We start from the raw sequence: 24,153 nt of genomic DNA on the forward strand, positions 1-24,153 counted from the left end.
TAGGGAAATAAATCTCCATTGAAAAACAATTCCAACACAAAAGGTTTAACATTAGTACGACCAATATTCTTCACCTAGATATGAAACGCAGCGTTTTGTGACTTACACCACTGTACACTCGCCGTCCATAACACCTTTTGGGGGAAAATATAGCAGTTAGCAAGTGTTTAAAATTATATGTGTGCATATAGTGTGGTTTTCAAATTGTTCTATATTTGGTCATTCTATCAAAGTTTTAAAGGACCATACAGAAGATGAGATTGGAACTTATCGCCCTTTCAGAAGAATGACAGGTTGCCAAAGTAAAAAAAAAAAAAAACAAAGTATTTATATTTTTTTATTACTATTCAAAAATAAATGCAAATGTTATGCCTTGATAAGCAAAAACACCCTACAAAACTTTGAATAATTTAAAAAACCGCTTTCTATGCACACACATAATTTTAAACACTTGTTAACCTCTATATTTTCCTCTAAAAGGTGTTTTTGCGGCGAGTATAAAGTGGTGTGTAAACCACAAAACGCTGCCTTTCATAGCTCGGTGAATATTGGTCTTACTAATTTTAAACTTTTTGCATTGAGATTATTTTTCAATGGAGATTATTTCCCTAAATGTAAAATAGGGGACCTGGAGGTCGAATGAAAAGTTACATTTTGTATTTTGTGACCCCTTTTTTAATTTTACTTCAAACATTCAATATCTTAACTTTGCATCTGATTTTGAACATTTTTGCAATTGGAAGCATTCATCTAGGACTAACGGTTGCAAAAATAGAGGTCTTGCAGGTTAAAACGGAACACTCTGTATATGACTACTGATTAAGGTTGAATTTTGTCTTTTTAGTATATTAAAGCTTTTTAAAAAGTTGTAAAATACAAATTGAATGGATCTCCTGAAATAGGAGATCAATAGGAGAATGTTACAGTGGAAGAAGCGCTTTATTACACTCGATCTTCATTAATATTTAGTCCTTTCTGTCCCAGAAGATTGGCAGACGTTACAAATAAAAAATAAAATTTTTAATTTGTAACATATTCCCTCCTTTTAGGGACCCCATTAAAAAATGGATTACTTGAAAAACATAATTGCATATAAAAACATTCCATAATAACAAAGTGAAATGTAATAACCATTCATAAATCCCCTCAAATTTTTTGAAACAAATACAGAAATTGGACCATTTGCTGCAAGAAATAAATGTCTGCAATTGTGAAAAACTTTTAAAATCTGTTCAATTTTTTTCGAAATCTTTATTTGAACCTAGAAAACGGAACTCGCCAGTAAAGAACAGAGCAGAAAGAAATAAATTTTATTCATGTTTCTCACTACGATGGCTTAAGGAATGAAATACATTGCGCTTTGTTTCCGAATCATTATTTTATTCTTTCTAGATTGTGATGTATGCAAACTCTGAGATTTAAGAAAGGGTTGCAAATAGGAAATATTTCGAAAGCGTAATTTAAAATACGAGACATCATTCTGAAGAGATTATACTGATTCTTTAAAAATAATCCATGGCTTTGGAAACATTCCAACTTTCCTTTCTATTGCAGTAATTTTTCTTATATCTTTTCAGATTCCAGAATTACCATTTCTTTTCCAAATTTGGAGCACCACCTTTCGATGGAGAGGAATGTATTTTCGTATCGTTTCGAAGCGTATTCTTTAAGTTTGAATTGTAAATTTGCCTCCAGTGCAGAATTTTTTTAATAAGAAGAGCTTCGAATGTGAGTTTCTTCATTGGTTTAAAATTCAGCGCAGAAAAAAAAAACATACGTTCTTCCTACAGTACTGTAGTGTTAACATTTGTAAGTGATACTAGCTGCGTCGCCCGGCTTCGCACGGTCTAAACTAAAAATAAAAGTTATGTCACGTGACGTGTATTCAACAAGCAGGAATGAAAAAAAAAAGTCAAAAATTTTACGGCAGATTGCGAAAAAGTAACCAGGAAGGAACATTTTAAATCCCTCGATTACAGGAAAAGCCTCAAAATAAAACCCAAAATTTTATTTGTTCGTATTCTAGAAAAAAATGGCCACGATCTTTTTTCTCAATGATTTTCTTCACGCTACAAATTTTAATAAAGTATTGTTACGGAAAGTTGAGTTGAAGAACTAAATAATAATTTGAATGGAGGAAAGCCTTCGAAATTTCGGGATTTTATGTCGAAATCTAAGTATCATAATTGATAGCTTTTAATTGATAAATCCGCCTGTTATTATCGGAGGATTATTTTAAATAGTCAAACATAAAGACGGGAAAATTACGAATATATCGATACCTGGTTCGATAGTCAGTTTACTGGGGTTCGGGAGTATTAACTCGGACTTAGATACATAGATACATACATAGATATTTAATAGGACTCGACCGATGCATCGGCGCCGATGGTTCAACAATTTAGCCATCGGCATCGGCTTCGGCGGCCGATGGTTAACTTGCAGGAAACATCGGCCCATCGGCCTTAAAAACATCGAAAAGCCGATGGAATTGGCCGATGTTTTTGAAAAAATAAAAGGACCTTTGTTGTTTTACTTTTTAATACAAAGTAAAGGGAGTTATTGTTTTCAAACAAAATTGTTTACTTAAATTTCAGTATGAATTTCCATTTTAGTCACCCCTGAAAGAGTTTTTAATACTGCATTCAGGTACCAAACAAGTTAATTATTGCGTTGTTTCTTGCGGCTGGGATGTACGTATATATCTCTTATAAGTCATAACTCAAAAATGGTAAGTTTTAGAAGGCTAAATTTTCGCATGTGGGATATGCGTACGTTACAGTTGTGCACTTCCCTTTTTGTTTTCGATCGGGTGTTCTAAAAAGCCTATTAACAGATTTTTGTGGCTATTAATTACTTATTTCAATGCAAAACTAATATAGCGTCTCAGACTGACGATCATTTGGTGATACATTGCAGAATTGGAGACCATGGAAACAAATATGAGATGGCGAAACCGGTTTTGTTTTCTTTTGTTAGATTCCCGTTGAACCGACGGTAATTTTTCATTTTTCGATGTTTGTAATATGAACCACAGTAATGCAGTATTTTCTGTATCGCTTCGGCGGAGCTACAAGTTTGGGGCCCGTCGAAATACATTTTGGGGCCCTATTTCTCTATCACAGAAGTTGTAAAACATTTATCATAAGCATTTTTGTAACTCCTACGGTGCCCCTATGGTTATGGGGCCTCTCGCGCAATTGCAACATTTGCTATATTTTAAATCTGCCACTGCACGTCAAAACAAACTCGGGTGCAAGTTTTCAAAGGGTTTTTTTGCTCAATGTTTATGATTATTTTAAACTCTATTTTTACGACTATTTTTTGTATTTCCAAGAACACTGGCGTGCCCCTCCTCCCACTCCCTCAATTTCTGAAATTAAATTCTAGTTTTAGTCCTGAGTTGTTTAAAACTAACACCATTCATAAAATTAGACATTTTTTTTTTCAAGCTTTATCTATTGTTTAGGAAGAATTCAGAGCATTAATGTAAGAAATTGATTAAAGACGTTTTGAATGGTGACATAATTCGGAAAACAAAGGGACTTATGAATTTTTTCTTCGAAAATGCTGGAGTAGATTCAGAAACTCTTCCGAGGCGTTGTTGGTAACGGTTCTGTACTTAAAAAAATTAAGCCGAAGTTTAACGTTGTGAGTTACTCCAAAATCATAGGGTGACCCCTCTAACCAACCCTCGTCGTTTCAAGCATTTCTTAAATATTTAGCGATTATTTATTTTGGTCAGGAAATGTCATTTTGTGTATTTCTTATACTTGTTTCACCTATATTTTGTAAATCGCCATCTTTTTTGCATCATCAGTAGCGATCGATTTTTTTTTCTGTTGTAAGTAACTATTTTTATGTATTTATATAAAATCAATGAATAACTTATTTTCGTTGTAATCATATGTTTAATAATATGTTATAGAAAAGTTTCAAGGATTTTCTATTATGCAATTTTTTAAATTTCAGAAAATATTTGTTAAATTGAAGACTTTAATTTGAACTTGTTTGTAGTGCTTCATAAAAGATTAAAAGATCAAATTGTTCAATGTTACGTGTACAAACATCAGATCAAGTAGTATATGTATTCAGTTATTAACTTGGTGTAAATATTGAGTTTGTTTATTGTAGCTACGTTTTAAGAACCTCGCTCTTTTCATGGTTATTTCTTTTTTCCGCAAAATTTATGTCAGTTATACATTTTATGAAAAATGCAAACTTTTCTATTCATAAGTATAAAAATATTCCTATTATGATTTAATATTGTAATTTATCTGTTACCTTTTTTGTTTAATTTGATGACTAAAAAATGTCTACGTGCAATCTTTCCACTTTAATGGCGTAATTTGTTAACGGTTTCATAGTATTAGTTTTAATTTTTTTGAATGATTAAACAGCATAATTTAATGTTTTTTAACTATGTTTAGTTTACCTAAATCCATACATTATTACAATGTTACTGAAATCTTAGTTATTTGTTCAATTTAAAAAAAAATCAATCGGTTATTAAACAGTCTCTTTGTTTTTCTTACCTTTTTTTGGCTGTTGTTCTTTGTCTTCCATCATACAGCAGTCAAAAAAGGAGAAGCATAACTAGACCCTATACAGATTGTACGTAGTACGATCCAAAAGTTCGGGGAACCAGCTGTATAAAACCTTACCCTGAATAGTTCACATTACCGAAGCACATCCACCTTCAAAAGATCACCTTGAGGGACTATGTACTTCTGCCAGTGTTCATATAACTTTTGGAAACACTCCTGGAAGCCATTTTTTGCCATCTTCTATGATGCAGTTTTATCTTCACCTGACGGAAGAAAGCGGCGTCCATGCAATTTTTTTTTTTTTTTTTTTTTTGCTGGGAACAGGAAAAAGTCACACGGAGCTAAGTTCGACGAAACGTTATGTTATTTGTTTGTCATATCAGAGTATTGACCAATCGAACCGTGCATCCTCAACTTGAAAGTCGCCTTCTTCCCTACGATGAAGTTAAAGCAGCAGCGCAAGAGGCCTTACGGGAATTTGCGAAAAATGTCTTCCAGGAGTGCTTCTAAAAGCTATACGAACGTTGGCAGAAGTGCATAATCGTTCAAGGTGAATATTTTGTAGATAGATATATGCTTCGGTAATAGGAACTAATCAGGGTAAGGTTTTATACAACTTGTCCTCGAACTTTTAGATCATACTACGTACGTATGAGTTTTCAACTTACTATTTCATAACTTTTTGAGTGACGTAAGTTTACGTCCATGAAGACATCACAAGAGAATTTGCGATAATTAATGAAGGAGGCGTTCAAAATGGATATTTCGGTCATCTATATGTTCTTAGGTACATATGCATGTACATATGCGCCGAAAAAACTTGTGAAGTTTAAATTGGATGATCGTAAAATAAAAATTTAGATCGAAATCTGATTTGGGGGGGAGGGATTTTAATTCCTTATTCGTAGAAAGGAAGTAAAGTGAAATGAATCAATGATCCTTTAAATCCCTGACAATCTTATCAATTTATTTCTGTTAGATTCTTTTTTTTTTCTTTTTTTTTTGCCATCGGCCAACAGCATCGGCCATCGGCAATCGGCCATTTGGAGGAAAACAATCGGCAATCGACCATCGGCCGTCTTTGAACAATCGGCCAACAATCGGCATCGGCCCATCGGCCAAAAAATTACATCGGTCGAGCCCTAATATTTAGGTACAAGCATATGTACATACGCTCCGTTTTTAATTGTATAAGATGAGTAAATTTCTCCTTTTGTTGTGAACTAGATCCAAAAGTCAATAACGGAAATAAGTGTTATATTTGACGAAAGAAAATGCATATGCTATTAAATTCTTTGATGTTTTTAAAAAGCTTTGTTTTACATTACAGTATGTGGATTTTTGACACTGTCGCATGGTTTTGCGGCATTTAAAAAATCCCTTGGCTTTGAATGTCCTTGGCAAAATCAAAATATCTAGTGCAGTTTAGTATCGAAAAGAGGCCATGTTCCTCCAACTAATGAGAAACTTGACGTCAAAATTAGCTGTGCCTTACATGGCCGTACATCCGTGCCTTCATGATGGGACATGAAAGACTGGATACAGTATCGGGGAATCGCACTAGGTCTGCAAAAAGCTAAATAGCCTATCACAGCCCCATTAGAAACAAAAAGAACATAACAAGTACATATTTTTATTCATTTATTTATTTTCTTTTATTTTATTTATTTATTTATTTATTTATTTATTTTTGAACAAAAGAAATGACCTACTCACACGAATCAGAAGGAACTCGTAAGAGAAAAGTTTTTCTGATAAAAATAATATATTACAAGTTGGGGAGAGCTGGGCAGAACGGGATAGATGCATTTACGCCAAAAAAATTGAGAAAATTAATTAGATGTTCTACAGAAGATGCAGAAAATCTGCATCAACAAGTGTAGCTGCAGAAGTGTTGGTCTGTCTTCCACACTATAATGCAAAAATTAATGCGAAGAATGAAGCACTGTTTGACTAACGACGTAGTACTAATACTTTTGTACATATTTGCATTTAATATTTTTCCTGTTTTTATATTGGTACTTTGAAAAGCACGTAATCTCTTTTGTAAGTAATAAAATTATATTTAAAAAAAAGCACCAAAATGAACTGAGATTTGAGTCAGATCAGATTTGAGTCAAGCAAGAGTCTTAAGCCACTACATCTGCTATACAAGCTATAAATATTTTTCCCCAATTTATTTTGACTGTATAAATGCAATTTATCCATTCTCTCCGCTGCTTCACTCTTGCCGACTCTCCGCTGATATTAAAAAATTCTAGTTTTCAGTAAAAGTATCTAACCTACGCCTTCCGGGACATTATTATTGCACTACATTAAATAGCGCATTTATGAACACTAACTAATTTATGAATAAGAAGCCATTAATAAAGGTTATACTGCTATTATAATGTTTAATTACCAACTAAGTTTATTTAAGGTACTTTATGTTTTTGTTTATTTTTCTTCAATGTTGAAAAAAGTAAAAACCTAAAAGTTTGTTTTAAAAGTTAAAACCTAACAAAAGTGCTTCAAAAGTAATTATTTTTATAAATATCACCACCGTTGCCTGTTAATATCTTACTTTTATTTTCGAAAAAAAATTGAGACCCAAACAAAGAGGAAGAGAGCCCATCAATATTTTTCAAGTCAGTTCATGAAAGGGATTTTAAAAATGGTATTAAAGCATCAATAAACTGAAAAAAACAATAATATACAATTTCATTAATTATAAAATAAAAACATGGCTTGAAAACGAAAATTTTAGTACATTTTTTTGTACACAAACTGATTACCTTTATTACAAAGAGAAAGAATGTCTTAAACTTAGAAAGAAGAAACCATTTCAACTTCAGAATGTTTTTAGAACCAAAAAAAAAAACCTTAAATTACTAATCACCGTATAGAAAAAAAAATCTTTGTTTTATTCTGGAAGTTTTGTTAACTTCAGGGATTTATAAGGAGCAATAAAGATATTTTAAATCGTATGCGGTAATTAAAATTTCTATTATTAGAAGCTTCATAATAGCAAGCGGCCATTAAAATAAAGAGCATAAATTTTTACTTCGTCTCAGGCGTCCATTAAAGTCCCAGTCTCAACACTCTATCAGAAATAAATGACACAATTTGAGAAAATTCCGTGTTTGTTCGAGTAAAAGATTCAATTGCGGGGAACATTTATGGATTATGAGACTGCTGGAATATGGAGAAAAGCTTTAAAACTCAGCCACGAAGGAATACAAACATTAATTTTCATGGTGGAATTTACATTAAAATTCAACTAAAAGTAAATCTCTTGTGGTATGTATGTTTACTGACTCAGAATAAGAGACTTTAAGTATACTTTTAAAGAAAATTTTAAACGTTACTTTTATTACCAGAAGAAAACTTTTATTTCAAGAATAAGTACGACAATGGAAACGTTTCCGAAATTTTAAAGGTATTTTTTTTTTTTTTTTTTTTTTTTTTGAAAGAGCATGCTTAAAAACTTAGGATTTGACCATTTTGTAAATAATGTGACAACGTTTAATATTCTTTAACAATTATTTTAATCGGTGCTTAGATTCAAATTCATTTTTTACGCTTCTTTACATGGCATCGCAACTGTTGAAGTGCCGTTCACTGAAGAGTTGAAGTGCTGTTAGCGCACAGCTCAAATTATCTAACCCGGCAACGCTGTTGAAGGCAAGGCGTAATCATTTAACCCGTCAATGAATTAAGGTGCTAAAGTACATCGCTTGTGACGTCATGAAGACCACGAATTATTTCCAAAATCCGTTATTTAAAAAAATTTAAATAAAAAATAACTTTGGTATATAAAAAGTTTTTTTTTCTTGCTCCATGTTTTTTTAATCAATTTCTATGACTAAAAGTAGTACTTTTGACTGAAGGAAACAACCTCATGGATACTTGAAAGTATTTCTTCGACTAAAACTGCGTCAAAAAAACAGTAATAACAATAATGAGAAGCAATCGTGCTTGACTGGAGGGATGTAAAAAACCCAGGTCTTTAATGTCATTTTCTAGCAGAAAAAATATGACTTGTATGTTTGTTAGCATATACCAATTCAAAAATGTTTAAAATGACATCTTACTATTTTACGGAAAATTCGTAAAACGAATATTTTTTCTATTAATAGTAATGATCGAATTTGTATTAAGAAAAATCCAAAGGGGTCTAAGTTTAAATTTTGAGTCATAATATTGCTCGTTTTTACACGTTGACGGCAAATTTTACTCTACATTTTTCTTTTATTAAAGCTTGATCGTTGAACATGCGTGACATGTTACAACTTTTATTTTCGAGCTAGACCGTGCAACACCGAACAAAAAACAAGTAAGATATTAAATTATTGCTAGTCTGCAAATAATATTTAAATATTGGCAGATTTTTGGATGAATTATTGTTCATTAGTTCTAATAAAGCATACGTTATCCAAATGCTAGAATATGAACTAATTTTTCGGTTAGTGTTTTGCTGTTTAGAGCAGTGGTTGGAAGTAGCGCGCTACAAGTAGCGACGCGACTGTAGTAGCTACATTTTTTATTAGTTTATAGTGTTAACTTATATTAGTTTTTAATAAAAGTAGAATAGCGAGTAGTTCGATTCAATAAAAAGTAGTTTGTAGCAATTTCTGAAAACTACTTTTAATTAAAGGTTCAAAAAAAAAATAAATAAAAGAAAGAAAGAAACGAGGTTTCAAACGAATCTGACTGGTGTAAGTCTTACGCGAGGTAAAACTTGCACCAAACAGATTCGGCATTCTCAGAAAAATACGAGCAGACCTCAGATTGACGCTATACGTTCTATCTGTTACTACTGTGCTGGCTAAATTATTAGACTAAGACTGTTTTAAAAGCAAATTCTTTATTGATTACATAACTATAGACACATTAACGAACATTGAAATAATTATCTAATATTTAGTATGCATTCCCTTGTTCTTGATGAGCATTTGAAGTCTTTTTGGCATACTTTTCACAAGGTTTACACCATTTCTTAACTTTTTAAAAAAGGAGGTGAAAAATTATTTATACTCAGTATTATATATACTCACATACACATACTCACTAATTACCTAAAACTAACTTTAAATATGACAGAACACACTAATAAAAAGAACTAGTGAACTGTTTAAGCTGATTGGGATTATGTTCCTGGTAGGTAAATAAACAAAGAACATAAACAAAGTAGACAGTGCTGCCACCTGCAAACATTAAATTATGCTAAAATAACGTAATAATCAGTGTACAGTATGTACTGTACTTTAACAGTAAAATAAATAGTATTTTAGTACAAACAGTGTACGAAAAACAAAAAAAAACTCTTTAGTCTAATAATTTGGCTAGCACTGTATCTCCATTTGTTTGTTTGGCGACAAAATTTTCACATTTCTTCAGTATTCGCCTTGAATAGAGGATGACTTAGAAATAAAAGAAGAAGCGATAACTGCCAATGAAGTACCGCGTAGTAGAGAATGTCCCGTTTTGGTATCAATGTCATCCGTATATGCAGTCGAATCTCAACTTACGCGAGGGATTCGTTCCAAGACTCCTCGTGTAAGTTGAAATTTCGCGTTGTGAAAAAGGTATCTATACGATTTTTTTTATGAACAGGAAAATTATTTTACACATTTGAAAACATCCCTCAAATTGTTCAACATTAACCTATTTATTAACTTCCTGCTACCGAATTTAAACATACAGAATTGAAATTTTACTGTTCTTAAAAAAGCTGTGTTATTGAATAAAAATACTGTTAGGATGCACAATTTGAATGGGAGAAAATGGCATAAAATGAAACAGTGTGGTACGTATAGTATGTAGCCAAAAGAAAAAGCAACACTAAAAAAGTAGTGTATAGTAGATACAGTAATTATATTCGACACACGTTTTAGTTGTTCAAGCATATCGAAAATCTAAATTTCTTTAGTTGTCAGAAACTTTCTATTTTGCCTTTCATTTTTAAACTTTAGATAAGCTGCTGCTCATGTGAAATTATGTATCATCAACTTCATATTTAGAATGGAAATGAAGCAGGGTGGCGATTTGTAAATTAACAAAGCGATATTTCAACTAGTACGGTGTGGGGAACTTTCGCTTTCAGTATGCTAAAGGGAAAGTTCATTCACGAAACTAATTTTAGTAACCAGTTAAAAGAAGTGATACTTAACTCCACAAATCCCTTCCGAAGATTTTCGTGTTGAGGGTTGAGGAATTCGAGTTAGCTCCAAAATTCGATACTCGGGGAAAAGCTCGCAATATGGATATTTAACGTAAATCGAATCACGTTGTAGCGCGATTACACTGTACTTTAAAATTGCACATTGAAGTAAAGTAAGCATTCTTAGTTATGTTTCATATTTCGGACATTTATTTATATTTGACTGTAAATACAAGTACCGTTTGGGATTTTTTTTCCAATTCTTCATTTTTTCTTTTTTACTAATTGAATGTTGATAGATAAACATAATAAAAGTCAACTATTAAATATTGCAATTTTTGAGGTTATTCGGTGAAATTCAAAAATGCTTTTATTTCATTGTATCAGTGGCGTAAGAAAGGAGATGGTATCTAGGTCCGGAACTCTAGCTTGAAGCTCAAAGTCAACTAATTAGTTCCTGCAAAATATAAGTTCTTATAAAATTAACTGATATAATGAAAATTAAAAATTTTCTCTTTTGTTTAAAAGACGTTTTTCGTCATTTAAATCAATTTTATGTGTATGTATGTCTATATAAAATTAAAATCAAATTATGACTGCATCTATTTACATTTTCAAGTAATCGAGTTGCACTTGAATAAAATATTCACTTTCAGGAAAGAATTAAAAGTTTGAAGGTTGAATTCCTTCAATTTTTAAATCCTTTCTTGCAGCGAATATTCTTAAAAATCGAAAAAAAATATTTGGAATGACAAATTGGCTCAGTAAACAAAAGAAAAAATACAAAACTCTTAGTAATATTCCATGTTCAAATGATTCAATTTACTAATCTAAACCAGTTTTTAAATTTTTTCGTTCAATCCTCAAACGGCGTGTATGTGTATGCTTTTTATTTGCTTACTTTTTAAAAAGTAGCTAAAAAGTAGCAAAGTAGTGACTATTTTTCAAAAGTAGTTTGTAGTTGTTATATTTTGAAAAAAGTAGTTGTAGTTGCAATTAACAACTTTTGTAATAATGTAGTTTTTCCAACCACTGATTTAGAGTATGCTTTGATTAGACAGTTTATATGTTTTAATTTGAGTTTTTATTTGATAATCACATGCTGAAATGAGCCAAATGCACTGTTATTGACACACTTGTAGACCACTGCTACTATACTTATAAGTTATTAGTACTATTAAAATCAAATGGTCCACTGCTTTGTTACTTTTTTGATTATTGTAATTCCTAATCTGATATCCGTTTAACAAAACAGCTTTTTTTTTCGAAAAACTTTACGTAATTAAGTGACCTAATTTAGAAAACTCCATTATTGGCAAGTCTGAAATTTACTATAACCATTTCAGAAAGATTTACTTATTCTTAAGTTGATGGATTTTTTGTTTATTTTATACATTAACAACGATGTATGAAGGTGCGATTAATGATAAATAAATAATATTATAACATAGTTCTTGAAAACGTTTGTTGTGACTGAGTTCTGTCTTTAACTGCCCCATTATAAACTAATCTACCTTTCTATAATTAAATACTTCTTTTATTTATACATAACTTCTTTGACTATTCTGCTAGCAATCCACCAAAGAAAGCATAAATCGTTTTGCTTTTTATGTTTTCTTTTATTTTTAAGCAATAAAACAATCAAGCAATGCATGTAGCTGTTTTCATCTCAGAAAATATGCAAACATTTGCAAAGAAAGTCAGTTTCTCTCTGAAGCTCTCAAAGAGAATAAAACATCGTTAAAACTTACAAGAAAGCATCAAAAGATGTAATTTTTGTTGTAAAAGTTTATAGAGCTGTTTTCACATTCATGAAAGCATAAAAAATAAATGCAAGATGTAACTTAGGAAATGTGCAGTCAAAAAAATGAAATTTACCTCAGTTTTTTTTTATGTCCCCTGCGACAAGTTACTTTAAAAATGTTGCTTTTCCAAAATGTTACGAAAAGATATAAGAACGATGTTAAATTATCCTCAAGTATTTTGGTGTTACCGCTCCCGAACATAAACTGATATAATTTGCAAAATTTTGTTAAGCCTCGTTAGCTTTTTGAGGAAAGTTTGGAAGAGTTGAACGAGGGAAAAGTTTTATAGATAGTTTTATGTTTATTTTTTATTCAGAATTGCAAGTTGTATTGGAGCATTAAGACAGATATTCGCGGTTGTCTAAGCAGGTTTTCCGCGAGAGTGTAGTATCAGACATTTAAAAATGGAGACGAGACTTGTGTGATCCACATCGGTGGTTCTACAAAACGGGGACATTTTGTGTTCCATACTGATCATTTTTCTTTGTTTCATTCCTTAAAAAACCTTTGTTTAATTCCCTTTTTCTCCTGAGTACGTTTCTACCTCTTTAGCACTGTGATTCCATATTTAACGTCGTCAGAATGTTTTTTTTTTCTTTTTTTCCAGTATTAAGTAAGAATTTTCAGTTAAATATCATAGGCATGCCCTGTCCCATGGGTACAGCTCATATTCTAAAAAATCCAGCCATAGATTGATTTAAACTTTCACCCCCGTTTTTACAGATAAATTTATTTTAAGGACGTCCTTATACTATATACAATAGCCAAAATCACTGATCGAGTTACGTTTGACGTCATCAACAATTCAAATTATCGTCTCATTTGTAATTGTAAAATTATATTCTGAAAGAAACAAGTGTCCGCCAAATTACAACACCGTCTGAGTTTACATCGACATTAACAATGATTTACCCCCCCCCCCAATAAAAGGGGCAAAAGACCCCTTTAGAAACACCCGAATGCAACCAAAAAGGGAGGTGCGCAACTAGACCCCACTAGGAGTCTACGTACCAAGTTTCAACTTTCTAGGACATACCGTTCTTGAATTATGCGACATACATACGCACATACATACATAGTACATACAGACGTCACGGAAAACTCGTTGTAATTTACTCGGAAATCATCAAAATGGTTATTTCACGTGTCTATACGTTCTTAGGCACTTATCCACGTGTGGTCGAGTCGAAAACAAAACTCAACATTCATTCGGGGGTGAGAAAAATGGAAATTAAAGTCGATTTTTGAGTGAAATTTTTTTCGCGAATACAATACTTTATTTTTTGTAAAAGGAAGTAAAAAGAGTGAAGGGCATCTATCTTAATAAAATATCGTTTATTTCGTAAACAAAGTTATTTGATGGTAAATTAATATCATTTTTTTATATACATTCAAAAAGAATAGTAGGTTAAGTTTTATTTTTTTCTCTCTCTCTCTCAAGCTCAAACGGTTTCAAACAAATTTTTTTTTCATCATTTATTTGTCTCTCGCACATTTGATACTCAGCAGGAAAATGTTAGCATACTTGCTGACGTATTTTACATTGAAAGAATTAGTTCTATTATTACAAAGCACCGGCTTTATAACTTTCATTGAGACCCATACCACTGAAGCCACGTTAAAAAAGCTCCAATTTTGAATACACTGTTCTCAGATGAGAGAACATGAAATCGTTGGTTTTATCAGTAGTTTTTTATCGGAAAAATGGGTTAAACTTTATAAAACCATTACATGAAGCATATGAAAGCGTTTCAAATATCATTAATAAATTTTTGATGTTTAGTTTTCTTACCATTTGAGTGCAACGAAAAGCTATCGCACTTCACTTGTGGTGTGCCGAAAATGCGCAGAAGGGCGATCACGCTGCTGTTTTTGCTATTAATTATTACACTTCATGAACTACACTTTTACTTCGAGCTAAACTCGTATTGTCGAGAAAGATAAGAACAGCTGGCAACCCAAAAGTAACACAGGAAGAAAGAAAAATAAATTACTTTAGAAAATTTTCATGGGTGAAGTTTAGCAGTGTGAGGTACACGCAACAAAAAAGCAATCATAAGAATTAATTGTCGGCATTTTCAATTATTTTTCAGTATAATACGTGTTTGCTTAAGCACTCATAGTAGTATAAGGACAAGAAAAATATTCAGCAATCAAATGATTAATGTACGCAGTACATTCTTATCAAACAGCAGAGTTCATAGTCCTTTTCATGACAGAAATTTTAAGACCTTTCTAATTTTAGTTCAAGAAAAAATATCATTTCGTCAGTCTGAGACAGTTTCTGAAGAGTATTTTTAAAGATCATTCTTCAATTATTGACATGTGATTTAATGACAGAGACAAAAATACTCCTGTGTCAAAATAAGATTTTAGATTGTATTACCTTTTGGGCTACGTTTCTATGCGAAGAATGATTTTCATCATAAACAGAGATAAATACTAAAGCACATTAAATGATGGACTTAATGTAAGATTAAACTGTCGGATATTTCAGCCAAACTTTAAGGGGCCATTCCATGGAAAACGATAATTTTGTCCCGTACATGACACATCATATGATTCATTAAAAGTAATAATTTAAAAGTGTAATGAAAAATTTTTTTTGCTTGACAAATTACAAACGAATGTGAGATTTTATAAGCAAAATATTTCGCCATTACTTTTTTAACTAATTACTTTTTAATGAAATATATGAACCGTCACGTGCGGGACAAAGAGACTACTTTTTCGTGGAGTGACCTTCTACATTTTTTTTCAAAGGTTTAAACTATTGTTTCTGAAAAAACAAGATATGTTTTCCTTACATTGCACCTGTGCTCTCAATATCTAAATTTTTTTATATAAATATATTATAAGAGCAAAAATATTAACTAGTTCATAAAGAAGTTACAAGAGATTGACTTTATATGTCCCGTACGTGACACATGCAAATAAGTTGAATTTTAAATAACAAATTTGCTTAGTAAAAATATAACTGTGCCAAGTCTATCTTTGTATCAAATGCAAAGATTAAAAAACTTGCTTGCCCCTGTTTCATTAAAATATTAAGAAATATGACAACATTTTAATGAAATTTAAGCATATTTTTGTCCCGTGCGTGACAGTGGAATGGCTCTGAGTCTCTTTGTTCCACAAAAAGCTCTTTTAAAAACATTTTTCAATGTTGACTGCCGCTAAACAAGGAATAATCACTGGGTTTACTTTTCAGTGAATTTGTTTTGCATTACTTTTTTTTTTTTTTTTTGCTATTATTTTAGCTCATAGCAATATATGTAATTTATTTTGCAATTATGTTTTCGTTACTATTATAAACTGTGGAGCAGCACCATATTTTTAAAACAAACCTCCCAAATTTTATAGTGTGTGTGTGTGCGTTTTTTTCTTTTTTTTTTTTTTTTGAGCAATCACGATTGCTTATTGTTCTCACTTGACTGTTTTGATGTGCTATCATTTTATTTCCCCGCCAGCACCCTCCGCACCATCACCGTCGGCCCCGGCTCCTCACGATGCTGCTCCTCTAGCGAAAGCCATCTCCAGGTTGCGTCAATATCCTACACTTACACGCATACATACACGCACGTACAAACAAGCACATACACACACATACATACACCTACACACATACACAAACACTACACGCATACACAAACACATACACACATACATACACACACCTACACATACACACACACCTACACACAACTACCCACACACTCATGCCTGCACACACACAAACACATATGCCTACAAACACACAAACACATATGCCTACACACACATACACACTCCCCCCCCCTAGCACAAACATTCATACACACAACTACTTACACACTCATACCTGCACACAGACACAAACACACACGCCTACATACTCACACACACACTCGTGATTGCGAAAAACATAATTTGAATTTCAGATGTCAAAATTCAAATTAATTTTTATTTTATTTTTTTCCTCACTTATTACTTAGCACCCAAGAGGTTTGCTTCTCTTGGATTTTGGAAAAGGTTCGCAAGAGGAAAAAGGTTCGGAACCGATGTTCTACTCTTTCTTGTCAGTTTATTAACTTTTGTGAAACACGATAGATTGGCAAAAACTCTTTTTTGCTGATGCAAGTTCATTCTAAAACTACTTTTAATCGGCGGTTTTAAATATTTTTCTGAAATATTCAGAATCTAATTCATAAATACATGCTGCTGTCAACGTTAAAGATTGCGACTGATGCTGGTATGAATTAAAAATGAATCTTCATGTTTGCTGATCGTATATATTTCAAATTCATTTCTATTTTTAGCAGAAAGTAGTAAATTAAAGTAGATGTATATCACACGCGAAGTTTATTTATTTCAATCGCAATTATGACTTTAAAAATATTTGCTGGCAATGTTGACGAGCTGAGAACAGCTTTCTACTAATTATGATTTCGTAAAGAAAATCCTCAGAAATTTAAAACGTCTCATGAGTTGCTAATTTCATAATTTAATGAACAGATTGGTCATTTAACTTTGTATATAGAATTCTTTATAAGTTTTAAACATTTTTCTCTCAAATATATCTACTTTAGAGCAATATTAAAGAGTTCAAAACTTGTTATTTTCTGATTATTACAGCATTGCATGTAGAATCTTATTCCGCATTACGTAGTTTATGTTTAAGAAAAACCTTTATATACAGTATTTACCAATGTTTTAATATCACGAGTACCAACCTTCGTCTAGTAAAGTAAACACATTTTTTACTGTCTTCTGCAAAGTAGTGAAAATGTGACTTACGTTAGTTAGGATTTGGGGCACAGATAATCTTTTGGAACTCGTCAAATTGGACGGCCAATCTCTTTGATAAAAGGGCAATTTTCCCCTGTCAAGCCATGACGGTTTTTTTTTTTTTTAGTTTATCATATAGGGGAGGGTGGCCCAAAGCGGTAGGCCTTCGTATGTCCCCCCCCCCATGGTGTGTAAGCGGCAATGCCTATGTATGTCGTGTTTACCCGAACAAACCCGAGTTTTAATCAGTAACATCAAAGCAGCGGTGAAGCGGCGTGGTGTAACCAGGCTTAAAATAAAAAAAAAAAATGATACATTTCAAGAAAAAAAAATTGAATGAAGTTTTGTAACTTGTGATTAGTCGAAGACCAGCTTGTTTTTCTTTTTTTTTTTTTATTGTCAATAATATTACGTTATTCTGACACCATCCACCTTTAAACTACGATGGTCATTCCGTTTTTTCAGTTATTAATTTAAGATTATAATTACTGAAATAAAACACGTGCTTTTGGGCAAAGCGGGTATTGGATTTAATCATGTATTTTTTTTTTTTTTAATTTCCTGACACATGTGCAGACTTAGATTTTCCATTTCAATAGGATAAGTATAACTTTAAAAAGTTATTTTTTTAAGGATGGCAATTAATTAGGCTATTGATTTAATCAGTAATGTCTTTATGTGTTATAAAAAAATGTACTGACTTTAAATTGGATAAGTATAAGTGTTTATACGTATTTTTTATGATGGCAGGTAGCTATTCAACTAATTTAATCATTTATAACTTCTTATTTAATTGGCAAATTTACGAAATCACAATTAGTTAAGCTTACCCGCTTTGAGCCCCCTGGTAGGGCAAAGCGGGTTTTTTAAGTGTCTGTAATATTTGATAATAAATCAATATTGGGTTCGAAATAATACAAAAATAACTTTTTATTTTGAAATTCAAGAACCCTGCTAGGAAATAATACCGAAATTGTTGCGATAAAAATCCAAAAACTACAATTTTCGAGCATTCTTCTAAAACCTACCCGCTTTGGGCCACCTTCCCCTAAACATCAAAATAATGGGAAAGTATGGTTTCAAAAATGAGTGTAAACGTACTCCCAAGGTACGTACCTCCCTCTCAGTTAACTAGATGGCTAAAAATTAAACTTTTTTTTCCTTAGAGGATGTTTTTCAAAAAAACTGGCCGCATGATAATTTGATATTCTGCGTTCACCTACTTGTATTTGTGACTACTTTAACTTCGCTTTCAAGATATGTTTTTATTCGCTGTCTTTGACATGTCTAATAGAAAAACAGTATAATATATTATTAAATTTTTATGGTATAGAGTGATAATTCTTGCACTTTAAGGTTCTTGACTGAAGTGAAGTCTGAAAAGCTTACAAGATGAATCGCTAAGGCAAATTTTATTAGTGTTTTTATCAATGTGTCTCCAAAAAAGATATCAACCTGGCTATAGTTCTGCAAATTTTCGCCAGGCTCATATAAGGGAAAAGAGGGCACAAGTGAACACGGGGCACATGTAAACATGATAGATTTCACTAGGATAACGTCAAGCGAAAAATCTTAAAAAATTCTCAAGTAATGGCTATTTTTTAACCAAACTTTCAGAGCAAGGAGCCAGTTTATGTTCCTGTGGTGACAGATTCTTAGTTTCAGCAGATGCTGATGTACTTTAATCAGTCTTATTCGGGTAAGAACATATTTTAAACTAACTAATAAGCTAAATTTGATTATTGCAGACCATTATATGAACATTCAAGTAAATGTATGCCAATGTTTAAATTTTGTAATTAAACTAAAAACTATTTATTTTTTAAAAATAGTTCTAAGGTAGATGCCGGGGCACTTGGGAACGCAACATGTAGGGGTACATGTGAACAGCTCCCATATCCTCTCCACAAATATAAATATTAGTGTAGTCTTAAAAGAGATGTAGAGATTTATAATTATTATTTTGCTGCAATCAGTTTGTAAATTTAATGTTAATTATTATTACATAATTACTAATCATTTATTTTATTATTTTTATTTTTTTAATTCGTTAATTACTAAATAGTTGCCTGAATATTTAGTGGTGTATAATATCTGCAAGGTGTAATGACAAAATATTTTCTTTTAACTAAAAACTGAAGTTTAAAAAGAACCTTTTTTAAAAATTCCATAAAGTTTTAAAATATTTTTTTTTATCCGAAAAAATTCCATGGCACAAAGAAAAGACTGTTCAATCATGGGGACCCTTTTTCCGTGAGAAATTGAAAATATTTTCTGAGAAATTAAGAAATGAAAATAAATGTTCACATGTGCCCCCTTTTCCCCTACATTATACGAAGCGGTGCAAAGTAAAACTAATACACAGATAAAGTTTCAAAAAAATACAATAATTTTAAATGAAAATTAATTAGAATAAGCGACAAATTCAAAAAGATTACAACTAATTAAAACGTTAAAAACATAAAACTAGCAAATATTTATACAATTTGTAGCAGTTCTAATTGTGATGCACGACCAAGGACAGACTGGCCATGTGGACATTTAGGCACATGTTAGAAAAGTAAAAATTGGCTATCTAAGAAAATATTTATTTACTTTTATTTTTTGAAAAAGGAAACAGCTGTAACGTTTTTTCAATTCAAAATGTATTGCGTAAGTTTTACTTGCCGTAAATTGTGCGATGGCATTTATTTATTTATATGAATAATTTAGAGCATAAAAAAAATCATTATAGATTTGCAACAGCTCATTATTTTTTTTTTTTAAGCCTCAAAGGGCATGTTTTGAGATAAGTACGATTTTTTAACTGTACGTAATTTTTTTTGTAAAATATTACATGCTATTGAACAAACACTACATATATTTCAATATTTCTGGACTATAACAATTGGTCAGCTTTAATTATAAAATTATAAAAGAATTCTCTTTAACAACATATTTCACAAAGTGATAAAAGGATGTGTTAAGACTTCGCTCATTTGTAACATAAGTTTACTGTACCGTCGTTACCAGTCGGAGAGAAAATAACCGACTCCGGAAATTTTAGAGCCTTGAACTCCGACTGCTACTCAGACTCCTCTACCTAAAAATCAATGAAGCTCCGACTCCAAATCCGCTCGTAGATGTGCGGACTGTTACGGAAAATAGCAGACTCCGACTCTTGCAATTTTAAAGCCTTTGACTCTCGACTCTGACTCTTTTTTCCCCAAAATCAGTTCGACTCCTGCACCACTCTGACTCCGTCGCAGCCCTGGTTGTTACTTCTTATCAAACACAAATCTTAATCAATGCCACGAGCAACTAAAGATGTTTCTTTCATTTGAGTTTATAGAAAATGCAATCTGGTTTAGGGTCTGGTGGGGGAAAGTGGTCAATGGGGTAAAGTGGTCACAATTCAAATAAATAGCTATAGATTGGAAATTAATGTTCGAATGAATGTGAAAATATTATTTTAGGGTAGTGCATTTAGAAACTACATTTTGAATACAAAATTTTACACTTGGCAAAATTTTATTTGGTAAAAAAAATATTTTGTGTAAATATGAAAATTTTTAAAAGCTAAGCACTTTTTTTAACTTCCTTGGGAAATTTCTTTCGTTAGAATTATGAACAGATTGACTGCTCAAAAAGCTTCCTACATGTCTCAAGAACTTTTACTCATTAGCAGTTAGCTGAATCTATTTTGAATAATATTTTAGAACAATTTAAGTAAGATGGGGTAAAGTGGTCATAATATTAGGCCTAAACAAATATTGTTCTTCTAAAGTCACTTAATCTTTAAGTATAAGGCAGATATAAATTAAATATTAATTTCACTTAATATGTATTGTTTTTACAATAAACAGGATTAAATACACGAGTATATACGTATGCATACGCATATATTCGTGTAGGCACGTATCTATACGTATTCACATGAATGCACCAATAAACACGTATTTGGGTGTCTGCAAGTATTTTTTATCTATATAGATATACATTCGACTATACACGTATGTATCCGCTTATGCTGGTGTATATACGAACACTTATATACTCAGGGAGACACGTATATACGCGTACGTACTCGAGTCGACACTTACATACAAGCATATGATATACATGTATACAGGGTGAGTCTAAACTCTTGGGCAAATTATTAAAAGGTGTTAGACGGAAGGATAAGAAGCAAGAATCATAAGAAACATATGGACACAAACTCAACGCTGACGCGCTACATGCACGCAAGGCCAGAAACTGATGGATGCAAACGGGTCACAAATTTACCACACAAAGACAATTTTACACAATATTTTGGGTTTTAAGAAAGTTTTAAAGTGATTGAGGAAATCTGCGGCCGGCAGCTGTTATACATGCATCGCAATCACTCTGTTGCAATTACGAGACTGTCATCAGTCGCTGCGCCTTTGTTGCGATGGTTGTATTAGAGCTACTACAGGCCGTAACTTTTAACAACTGCTCTAAATATTTCTTAAAAACTAAAATGTCGGGAAAAATCATCTTTGTGTAACAAATTTGTGACCTGTTTTGCTAACATCAGTTTCTGACCTTGTGTGCACGTAGCGCGTCAGCGACCATAAGTTCCTTATGATTTTTTGCTTCTTATCCTCCCTTTTCACACCACTTAGATTTAGCCCATGATCTTGGATTCTTTCTGTAAGCATACATGTATATTAGCGGATATACTCGTGGGATATACATGGATATCTCCTAAAAAACAACCCTGTTGTAAAAATTTCCCCGCCAAGAAAACCTTTAACTTTTCCGCACAAAAAAGAAAACCTACATCCTAAACCCAAAAACCCTCAGCCATAAAAAGTTATGATATCTAGTTTGCACGCCAAGTATCTGCCAAACTATCATCCTCCCTCTTCTCCTTTTTCATCACAGCTACTTCCATTAGAACCTCCTCCCACCTTCAACACCTCAGAAATATGGATAGATCTTTTAAATTGTTTATCTTGTTTGGCGGGAAGCTTTTTGCTCACCAAGCAACCACTTCACTTTGAAATTTATTTTATTACAGTTTCTTTATTTGACAGATTATTCAACATTTTCATGAAGGTTTCTTTAAATGTTTTACAGCTTGAGGGCTATTTTAGTCTAGCTTTTCACTTTTTGTTTAATTACATTTTTTCTTAAATCGTGGATTATTTTACGTTTTATGGGATAATTTTAATTGTTTGGTGATTTATCTTTTTCTTGATGGAAGTCTTTGTCTTGTTTAATACCTAGTTTTGTTTAAAAGTTCATTTAAAAAACGAAATAACGCATGTTATCACCAAGCAAAAAAAAAACTAAGCCATTAAATATTTTAAATTTGAATGTGTCAGAAGATCTATACAGCTTTACTCGATGTCAAATCGCGGATATCCCAAACCTGCCACAGCGAATGCGCATGTTGCGCGCGAACTAAGCTCAATAAATGTCCTGCTTAAATTAATTGCAAAAAAATTTTCAGCTAACAAATTACTGCAAAAACATGGATATCTACACACGTATTTCATATATTTTCAATTTATTATGTGTTGTTTGTGAAAAATCCATTAATTTAGAAAATAAGCAAACCAATAAAAAAAGTGGTATTTTTCGCTTTCAATTAAAAAGTTATATGTACCGTATTCATATGCGTACAGTTTCATATAATTTGTCGCGTAAAATATTGTAATGGTTTAACTCCAGTTTCGGGCCGACATTTAAAATTTCTTCAATCCATAAATATACCAAAACTGAAAAACAGGGGGAAGGAAATTTCATATCGGCAAAACATTGGGGGGGGAGGACAGCATTCTAATCTCATTCATTAATTAATTTGTTTCTCTGCTTAAGTATAAACAAACAGCACAGCTCATTGGGCTTTCTGTTTTCAGATTCTAAGTGTGCGCGCATGCGCAGTCGCTGTGGCAAATTTGTGATATCCGCGATTTAACGTCTAGTTGCAACTGTTGGATATGTTTTAGTCTTGATTGAATTTCATTTCCTAAGACAACTTTGGAATAACTGTTAGATCTGCTCTAACCTTGCAATTGCAGTCCGAGATAAACAAACCCTATGAGCTGAGAGTAAGTACATAAGAATTTAGGGAAAATTAGTGATTTTTAAACTTTAATTACTCCGGCCCATGATGTCCCTGGGGGTTGAATTTTTGTATATGTACTCAATGGCCCCCAAAAATATGTATACAAAAAATCATTACCGTAGGCCCCCGGAGGGCTGTGATAGAACCCCGGGAAGGTACAATTTGGGGGGTAAAAACAAGGCGGGAAGGGGACTGGGGTCAAATGGCAAAAAAAAGGCACATCAGTAGGGTACAAGGAATGTGTGTGCGAAATTTCAGCTTCATTCCTTTTTTCGTATGGGCTGTAGCCCTGTCAAAGAAAGCGAAAACTTTTTTGAACAGCAATTTTATAACTTTAATACCTCCTCCCCCTGATGGTCCAGGGGATTGTATTTTGGTTTACGCCTCAGGGGCCACTAGAGATTGTGTGTACCAAAAATCAACTCCGGGGGTCTTCATGGGGCTGAGATACAAAGGGGTGAAAACCCCAAAAAACAGCAACTTGTTCTGTCGTGTAATCTTACTTGGTCGCTTTTATTTTCTTTCGTCTTCGGCGATGGATTTGCTTCTGTTGGCTGCTGACGTTTGGTTTCCTTGGCGGGGCGGGACGCTCCCGCGTCCCGTGACCATGTACTGGTGTATAAACGTAAATGCACGTATATACGTCTAACAGGTATATAATCGTGTTTACACGTAAGCATACGCATATACTCGTGCTTCCATATACGTATATATATATATATATATATATATATATATATATATATATATATATATATATATATATATATATATATATATATATATATATATATACGTGAGTGGACACGTTCC

Source organism: Uloborus diversus, chromosome 6 (genome assembly GCF_026930045.1).
Source record: "Uloborus diversus isolate 005 chromosome 6, Udiv.v.3.1, whole genome shotgun sequence".
Lineage (NCBI taxonomy): Eukaryota > Metazoa > Arthropoda > Arachnida > Araneae > Uloboridae > Uloborus > Uloborus diversus.